Source organism: Eleutherodactylus coqui, chromosome 7 (assembly GCF_035609145.1).
Source record: "Eleutherodactylus coqui strain aEleCoq1 chromosome 7, aEleCoq1.hap1, whole genome shotgun sequence".
Taxonomy (NCBI): domain Eukaryota; kingdom Metazoa; phylum Chordata; class Amphibia; order Anura; family Eleutherodactylidae; genus Eleutherodactylus; species Eleutherodactylus coqui.
The window spans coordinates 173,800,579-173,810,597 of NC_089843.1; the positions used below are offsets into that span (position 1 = coordinate 173,800,579).

The window sequence follows — 10,019 nt, forward strand, 5'->3', positions numbered from 1 at the left end:
GTGGAGCAGAGATAGAAACGTTATATTGTGAGCCCCACTGGGGACAGATTACATTCTGTATCAGCTGTGGACAAGACATATTACCAGCTAGTAACTACATGTCTACAGTCTGCCGGCTCAGCCCTCCAGCTATTCCTCTCAGTCTCGCATGGTTTAGCCGTGCATGGACCTATACTCCATAGGTAAGCCAGTGCAAGACACCCGACGGTCACTTATCTCCCTTGTTAACAAAATACAACACGCAGAATACCTCCTGCCCCAATCCACCAAATGAACACTGCCCCAATACCTAACATACATTTAAATGATCCAGTGCTCATCCGTGGGTCGGCCAACATTAGCCTAATGTGTATGGCCAGCTAAAAAAGTGCCTGCGACCGTACGGTAACAGACCGGCACAGAGGGTCCGATATTGAAGAAAGGGATAAGATGTATATTACAGTTTATTTTCTTTACTAGTAGTCGCCATTTTTGGAGAGTTGTGTATAAATAGGTAGACTTCAGGCTTTTAATATAGGAGCAGAACCTTACAGCAGTTCAAGCCCCAGGCTATACAGCAGGATAGGTTACAGCTAGAGATGAGCGAGTAGTGCCTTAGCCGAGTATCTCCCCGCTCGTCTCTAAAGATTCGGGGGCCGGTGGGGAGTGTCGGGGGAGGAACGGAGGGGAGCGGGAGCTCCCCCCCCCCCCGCAACTCAACTGTCACCGGCCCCCGAATCTTTAGAGACGAGCGGGGAGATACTCGGCTAAGGCACTACTCCCTCAAGTAATGTGCCTTAGCGAGTATACTCGCTCATCTCTAGTTACAGCCTTCCATCACCAATTTACGTTTGTGATTTCTTCCTGATCTATACATATTTCTAATAAAAGATGTAAAAAGCAGTTTTATGAGCCATGACACAAGTCTGGCACCAAGGAACTACTGCTGCCCCAACTGCTTCTATTTGATCCAAAACATGGTAGATTCTGCGTAGCGAATGAGGAGACTTATCACAAACATTCTGTGTGTATAGTATATGTGGAAAAGCCGATATAAAACATACAAGTCTTATTAGTCCTAAAACAAGTTCTCCTAAGGTGGGGGCTACAAGCCTACAACATCTCAGAAGTCTGCCACGCAGCTAGACCTCAAAGTAAACTATCAATGTAACTGAGCTTTATGATACTTGGCATGGCCAACCTGCCCAGGAATGTGTGCCATCAGCAATTCTGTAATATACTCCTAATTCCTAAAGTGCCCTCTATAAAAAGGGAGTTATAAGAAAAGGGGGTTATAAATTCCATTCTCCTCCATTCCTCATGTATACGGGAGTGTGCATGCATTGACTGAGAAATAAAAAAACAACATGTGACAGGTTCACTTTGAAGGGGTTGTCCCACTTCTAGCTGCTTTGATGCAGAAAGCAGACAGCTCTGTACACTGCAGTGGCCCATGTTGGTACTGCAGTCCCATTTACTTTTATAGTACTCAGTCTGCAGTACCAACCTGGACAACTGTGCAGTATGCAGAGCTGTCTCCGTGCAGCAACACCGCTAGAAGTGGGGAAACCCCCGATTGTTTCCATGGAGCTTAATTCAACCCCAATACCATACAAGTTGGGACATTGTGTAGAATGTAAATAAATGTTTAAAGGGGGAAAAAATTATTTGGAAATCATTTTATTCCCAATAGAACCTCAAACATTAAAAGTTGAAGACGAGAGGTTTTTCTATTTTATCTAATAAAAAACTCATTTTAGAAACGGATGACAGCAACACATCTCAAAAAAAAGTTGACAGGGCTGTGTCTACCAATCTCTCTTTTTACAAATGTCTGGGAAGTGGGGAGAGCAAATTGCTGGAGGGTATTACTGTATCTTGACAGCACCAGGAAGTCCTGGTAGAGACAAAAGTGACAGCTCGGTGACGCCCCCTGAAGCTAATTGGCTGCAGAGAAGGCTCCCCTGCAGGTCCTGGCAGGCCATTATAATTCTAAAGTCCTGGCTCCCGTTGCTACTGTTGTCAGTCTGGCAGGCTCAGCAGCCGTTCACTTTCCTTGCTGATGCTGCTGTTTCTTTGGCACCCCTTTGCAGCTGCTCTTAATCCACGCTGGCACCCCGGTAGAGTTGCGCAGTCCCGGCTCCCGGCCCCTCACCAAGGCTCCCCGGCCTGCCTGCAGTCCCGGCCCCTCACCAAGGCTCCCCGGCCTGCCTGCAGTCCCGGCCCCTCACCAAGGCTCCCCGGCCTGCCTGCAGTCCCGGCCCCTCACCAAGGCTCCCCGGCCTGCCTGCAGTCCCGGCCCCTCACCAAGGCTCCCCGGCCTGCCTGCAGTCCCGGCCCCTCACCAAGGCTCCCCGGCCTGCCTGCAGTCCCGGCCCCTCACCAAGGCTCCCCGGCCTGCCTGCAGTCCCGGCCCCTCACCAAGGCTCCCCGGCCTGCCTGCAGTCCCGGCCCCTCACCAAGGCTCCCCGGCCTGCCTGCAGTCCCGGCCCCTCACCAAGGCTCCCCGGCCTGCCTGCAGTCCCGGCCCCTCACCAAGGCTCCCCGGCCTGCCTGCAGTCCCGGCCCCTCACCAAGGCTCCCCGGCCTGCCTGCAGTCCCGGCCCCTCACCAAGGCTCCCCGGCCTGCCTGCAGTCCCGGCCCCTCACCAAGGCTCCCCGGCCTCCCTGCAGTCCCGACTCCCGGCCCCTCACCAAGGCTCCCCGGCTGCTGCTGTTTATTCCCCAGTGGCTGTACCATCCCACCTCAGCTTCTTTCTGCCCAGCTGTCGGCGGTCCTGCTCGTGATGCAAGGCAGCACACACAGCGCCGCCCGCCCGATTACACTGCTCCTACCGTTCGTGCGGCTCCTGGTGCACTGTGTGAGAAGGCAGCCGATAGAACCGCGCTGGTCCCCACCTTAGCGTTGCTGGGCGCCGGTGGCCCGCGGACACAGCCGAGACCCACGGCATGGGGGAGGACAGTATTAGGCACTAATGCAACCCCATACAATCAGAGATGCAAGCTTTAGAACTGTGCGCTTATAAACTGGATAATCCCTAAGGACACGGCGCCCTCTGTTTCCAAAAAAAATTTCAAATTTTCATTTCTCTGACCACAGAACAGTTTTCCATCTTGCCTCAGTCCTTTTTAAATGAACTTTGGCCCATGAAAGATGCCAGTGTTTCTGGATTGTGTTGATACATGGCTTCTTCTTTGCATGATACAGCTTTAACTTGCGTTTGGATTACACAACAAACTACATTCACAGACAATGATTACTTTAAGTATTCTTTGAGTAATGCAACAATTTGCATTACAGAATCATGCCTGTTTTTAATGCAGTGACACCTGAGGGCCCATAGATCGAACATCCAATATGGAGCGTTGGCCTTGTTCCTTGTGCACGATTCTCCAGATTCTCTGAATATTTGGACATCATGCACCGTAGATTGTGGGATATTCAAAGTATTCACAATTGTACATTGAAGATTCTTTTTCTTTACTCTCCCTTTTTAATTGGTCCCATATTTTTCAGATTGAAGAACCTCTGACCATCTCTGCTTCTGAGAGAGACTGATGGTACTGCTAAGTAGTTCCATAGAGTCACATGTCAAATTTACTTTGCTACCTTACCTGAGCTATCCATTCTATGACTTACAACACCCATACTGTAATACCCACCAAGTAAAAATATCACACTGGCCGATAAGAGGAAGTAAGACTGACAGATGGGAATTATGGTTCCCCAAGTGTAACGTCCGAATTGCACACCCGCTTTGAAACTTCTGAGATCTGTAAGAACTACACACCGGAGTTCCAGCTCCTTCAAGATTTCAGAGGCACAAAAGATGAAAATCTCATATGTCATGTCTGCTGCCCTTTTGACACTATTCAGCTGCCCACTGAATTGGTGCCAATTAAAAAGCATTCACATCTCCCTTGTGCTGCTAGCACAGGGCTGAACATACTGTGTGCAACTTCCTCTCCGACATTCAAAGCTCAGTAAGCACAGATACACAAATAATGCGGCCAGCCTGACAGGAAGTCATTGATGAAGTCCCAGACTTCCTGTCACTACTAGCTCCATGGCCCGGAATATATACATCTCGTATCTAAGGCCTCATGTCCACTTGTACGCACGCATACCACTGCTCAATCCCGCAGTGTTATCCGTGCCCGCCCGCGGCCACAGAGAGGGAAAATACATTTTTCTTACCTCTCCGGACACTGCGGGGCTCTCCTCTGTGCAGGCTGGTGGATGTGTTTAGCATGCCAGCAACGTGCCACGCACATGCGCAGCTTTTTTTTTTTTTTTTTAAATCTCCTGCTCTCCCACGTATCGGCTGCACAGCACAAAAACAGCTGTGGCTGTGCCGTGGATCCGGACGGCTTCCATAGACTTCAATAGAATCTGTCCGTGCGGCAGATCCACAGAAAAATAAAGCATGCTGCGATTTCTTCCCGTGCGTGCGACCCCCCCCCCCCCCCCCCCCCACGCCAGGAAGAAATCCCACCTGCATGCTTTTAGCTGCCCTACAGATGGTAATGCATCCCTATGGGCAGGAAGACGCACGGATCTCCCGTGAAGGGGCCACAAGCAGGTTTTCTAAATCAAATCTGCACATGGGCATTGGGCCTTACTAAAGGCCAATTTACACCCAACGATTGCCATTCGAACAAACAACTTTCTTGCTTTCAAATACTTAAGTGTTTTACACGTAAAGATAATCGTTTGAAAGCCTCTCCATTTCCCTTATTAGCTATGTTAACCCTGTATATGCCGTTTGCTGAGGTGGATGTGTTTATGTGAGGAATCTCTAGGCTGGAGGTTTGCCTAGAAATGCCATTGTCTTCAGCCGCAGGAGTCATTGTGATTAGTTGGGCAAACAAATGCCGTTTAAACTCAACGACAAGCGAACAAGTTACTTTTTATTGAGGCTGAAACTCAGCGATAAACGACAAGTGAACAGATTCTGCACGATGGCGTCGCATTTATATGTAACGATTATCGCTCAAGTTCGTTCTGACCTTTCTCTGGGTCTGCATAACTTATTGTGTCGCTTTTTTCTTATTCTGAACCAATTGTAGCAGCCCTTCTGTACATAGCGGTGCCAGCTCATCACACCGGCTAATAGATAATAGTCCTAGACCTCTTATATTCATTACCGCTCATCTGAAGTGTGAATCTATATAGTTATTACACTACAAACATTTCCAATAGGTCCAGATGTCCCACGCAGGCAGGACATACTACTACTCCTATCATTTGGATAGAAGGCACCACATGCGTAGCTCTACTGGGTAACCAATCACTATGTTACACACAAGTAGGGTTGTGTTTGTGGGAAGATCTCACACAAAGCTTTATATGCACCCAATATTGTATTTTACTGGAGAGAAGTGGGAGCACGTTGCCTTTAATAGTAACTGGTTTTTATGTTATATTAGATAGCAAAACATTCCATCTTTCTAATATGTTTTACTTTCTGATTGTAGATCTCATTCTATTGTTTGTACAGGACTACGGGCATTGCCATCTTGTCTTTGCTGCAGTTAACAATGGACAGGAAACAACCCATTGCCATCCATAGGAGTCTATGCCAGGCATTCTCTGTGACCTGTGCAGGGAGGGGGAGCAGATAAGTTGTAAATGGTGGTTCCAAGATTATCCCTTTTATGGCTCGTTTACACGGTACTAGCGGTTGGACAAACGATGCCCGACACTCGTCTCAGTGATGCTGGCAGCTGTACGGTTACATCGTTGGCATCGCTCACAGCATGGAGATGTAGCATTCTCTCCCCGCCTGCCTCCATTGACTGCCGTTTACAATGCATGGTCCTTCGTTCAGTTGTTTTGCACGCAGGAACTAAACTCTCATTCATTCGCTGCATGCGTTTACATGGGATGGTTATCCTTCAAAACCGTGCAGGAGCCCGCAGTGGAATCTGACGCTGTGCCAGGCTGGCGTCCACGAGTAGCTGTGTTTTCTGTACTGCAAATGGTCCAGATGGCTCGCCATTGAACATGCACAGTACGGATTTTTTTTCTCCCACACGGTCACCAGGCGATAATGCAGAATCCCATTATGGAAGGACCGTGGGTTGGACAGCTTCCATTGACTTCTGTGCGGAGCCCGCACGAAAATAGAGCGTGCTGCAATTTTTCCTCCTCACACTGAAATCGCAATTTGATTCTGCATGTGTGCAGGAAGAGGCGACTTCCCATAGCATGCTATGAATGGCAATTGGTGCAGATACAGGCTGCGGATTCCGCAATACAGGCGGTTACTGTAGAAACATAACTTGCACCACCCCTTTAACCTTCAAAGTATGTTTATTCTGAACTAAGGCCTCCCTCCCACAGGGCGTTTTATACAGCGTTTAGCGCTGCCTTTTCAGCCCAGCGCTAAACGCTGTACAACACTCCCATTCATTTCAATGGGGTTGTTCACACAAGCGTCCAAATGCAGCGCCTTCAATGCTGCGCTTTGACAGCGATGCATGTCCTAACTTTGGCCGTTTTCAGCCCTGCGTCACCCATTGAAATGAATGGACAGCGCTTGCAGTGCTGCTGAAAGTGCCGCACAACTTGATTCCACACTTTGGTCAGCACTAGCTGCACTACAAAAAAAAAGTTATATTCACCGATGCTGGCGCTGTCTGGGTCCCTGGCACTGCTTTTCAGGGCTCCAGGGATTTGTCAGAGGGTCTTTTGCTGGTGACTGGGTGTGAAGACCCCACCTCCAGCAAGAGATTGCTTTGATTGGCTAATCCAGAGCCAAATCGCAGCCACGCTGGATGCACCAATCACAGCCATTCAATGAATGAATGGTTCACTGCTTAGCCAATCAGAGCAATCTCTTGCTTGAGGCGTCGTCTTGAAACCTTTTTACCAGCAAGAGATGCTCTGCAGCCTGAAAGCTTGCAGGGACAGCGGACAGTAGGTGAGCATTTGATTTTTTTTCCAGTTGCCTTGGCTGCATTGTCAGCTGTGCTGAAAACATAGCCAAAATGCTGACATAACGCATGCCAACGCTGCTGAAATCACAGTAAATGCGTTTACTATGAACGCCTGTGTGAGGGAGGCCTGGTTCTTTGTGTTGTATTGGAGCTCTCTTCCACAACATGTATCAATATCAGCAGGCTCCAAGTATCTATATTGATGAAAGAGTTGACACATTGTAGAAGCTGTTGATCATGAGGTCCCAGCTGGTGTAGAGCTCCTGCCCATCACAAACCTTTTCAGTATTATATCCTATTAGCAAATTCTGGATTCTTTTATGCTTGCATCTATAAAAAAACGCCTATTTTGGGGCATAAAGGTGCTTTCACACCGCCAGGAAGCCTTTCTATGGACACTGCAAATACTCCCGACAGATGCTTCTGTATAGGCATTCAGCGACATCCGTCACACATAGGTGGGATCTCCGTACAGACCCTCCGCACAAATTCTACGGCATTTATGGTAGCAGCAATGGGGATGTGATTTTGAAAATGCGGTCCATAAACTGTGGAGATAATCTACACTAAACCAGTGCAGAAGTTGGCTTGGGAAATTCAATTCTGCAAAATGTCAATTTTATTTCCGTTTCCGCTACGGAATTCACATTCTTCTGTATTCTGCAGATGCCCAGTAAAACCCGCACCAAATGGGATGAGTTTGGAGGCAGGCTCCACGGCTGATCTGTAGCAGAATGTCCGCTGCAGACACTCCGCTGGAAATCAGCCCCACGTGGACCCAGCCATAGGCTTCCATGTGGTATACATGCATTTACTCAATGTCTGTATGGAATAGCGCAGCAGACCGTGCCATTCTGTAATGTAGTGATTACATTTGGTGTACAGACCAGGGGCATATGGAGCAGACAAGAAGCTGTAAACTCAAATTGGATTCCAATGGATTCCACTTATAACAGAAGACATGATGGATTGTGCTAGATCTGCCATGCAAGGGATCCAAACGGTGACCGACAGTCCCTATTGACTTATAATGGGGGGTGTTGGAGTTCTGTTAAAGGTTTTAGCTGCACATAGCTTAGAGAGCCGCCCATCACCAGTGTGAATACAGCACTTCATGTATATTTAGAATGGATACAATACGGGAATTAACATGCAAGCAGTAAAGCCAAAAACTACAAGAACTCTGCAAATCCTGATTTAAAGAAAAGAAAAAGGAGCAAGGTGGATTACAACACCCAGGCCATAATGACAAGATGTTACTTCATAAACGTGCATGAAGGGTGACTGGTTTCTGTCACACATCACTGGGTATAATGAATATATAGCGCTGGGCGTGCGTGTCGCCGCCACCACTGGCACTTGTTGGGGACTTTACTCTGATCCATAGTACTAAAGTGCACAGTATATACATAGTACTTAGTTACATAGAACCAAAACAACTAAAAGGAAGTCAAACAATACACGTACTAGCAGGAGTTAGAGGGAAAAAAAGTTTGTGTGCAGATTTCCGTGCCATCAGTGCCATGCGAGCGCCGTGGAATACGAAATATCAGAACTTGTGTACGTACAGGGAAGTGTTCTGGGGGGCGCCTGTCACCGAGGAACAAGGGGGTCCTGTTCATGAAAAGGCTCACGTTTGTACCTCCTCATACAAACTTAAAGAGAACCTGTCACCTGCTGAAAGCACTTTAAACTTAGGGCAGCTGACAGTCAGCCGGGTGCTGCGTTTTTCATACTCGCCCGCTTCCCGAGTCTGAAGAGTCAGATCTTTGACTGGAATGCCTCGTCCTGAGCGCTCCTCCATAGACTTCTATAAGAAAGCACGGGACTGTGCAGAGAGTCAGACTTTCGGGCGGCACACAGACTTCAGCCTTGGGAACCAGGAAGCGGGTGTTAAAAACACATCGCCCGGCTCCCCGTCACCTCGCAGCGCCAGAACTTAGTCTAAGGTGCTTTAGGCAGGTGACAGCTTCCCTTGAAGTTTGTATGAGGAGTTACAAACATGTGAGCCTTTCCAGGACCCCCTTGTTCCTCGGTGACAGGTGTCCCAGAACTAGTCCCCAACACTCAAAACCCGAGCGCTGAGATCTCACGCTCCCCGGTCACCAAAAGCTGCAGTCACAGAAGGGGAACGGAAAAAAGTTTTCCCAGCTCCATGCGAGTTCACGGCCGCTTCACTTACTAGATGATGTACTGAACATGGCAGGATATGGGCTTCTATACAACCCTGAGAAAGGTCTATTCTATAGTAACCTGTATAGATTCTGCTCGAGCTCCGGCGGTGTGTACAGCGCTGTACAGACATATATGTTATACACACACTACATACATACAGTAGCCACAGGGAGGAGGCGGCAGTCACTGATTGCTCTGCCCGCACACAAGCCATTACTGCTAATCTCCAGGGAGAAGTGTGATGGCCAGAGCAACAATAGCGGCAGCCAATGTCTGCAGGACAGCAGCACTCGCACTACGCCGCCCCTGGCAGCGGCACCCCGCACTATCCGCCTGAGTGCACCTGGCAGCGGCACCCCGTACTATCCGCCTGAACACACCTGGCAGCGGCACCCCGTACTATCCGCCTGAACACACCTGGCAGCGGCACCCCGTACTATCCGCCTGAACACACCTGGCAGCGGCACCCCGTACTATCCGCCTGAACACACCTGGCAGCGGCACCCCGTACTATCCGCCTGAACACACCTGGCAGCGGCACCCACCTGTGAGCAGCAGTGGCGGGCAGGACTCCGGGACTGGCGGGATCTCCTGACTAGAACTTCCGCCCCGTCTTCTCTCCCGGCGGCTCTCCTGGGTGTTTTCTTCCTCTCTCTCGCTACCTCACACGGGGACTGGCCGTTGCCCCTCCCAAGGAAGGAGGCCGGCGCTGACGGGGCGGGCAGGGAACCTGCAGGCTGCGCCCTCCTCACGGCTAGGTGCGCGGTGTTTCTGCGGGCTGCGCCCCCTGCTGGCGCCTTCACGATAACACCCCGTTCACCTCACCGTCCCGCCAGCGGCGCGTCACACTGCGTTCCCCCAGCGGCTCTTACCGCATAGATACACTGTACTAAGATGAAAGCTCCCCGATAGGTTGTGGGTGC

The 10,019-nt window shown here is 49.6% G+C and overlaps 1 protein-coding gene across 5 annotated transcripts in view; it reads right to left on the reverse strand.

Annotated features, from left to right (window-relative positions):
* PDLIM5 (PDZ and LIM domain 5) overlaps positions 1-9,795 on the reverse strand; it is a 148,982-nt gene extending 139,187 nt beyond the window's left edge. For all 5 annotated transcript variants that reach the window (XM_066574028.1, XM_066574027.1, XM_066574026.1 and 2 more), the window contains exon 1: positions 9,642-9,795. The gene's annotated coding sequence lies outside the window, so the exon portion shown is untranslated. The remainder of the gene's footprint in view (positions 1-9,641) is intronic.
* Between the last annotated feature and the right edge of the window lie 224 nt (positions 9,796-10,019).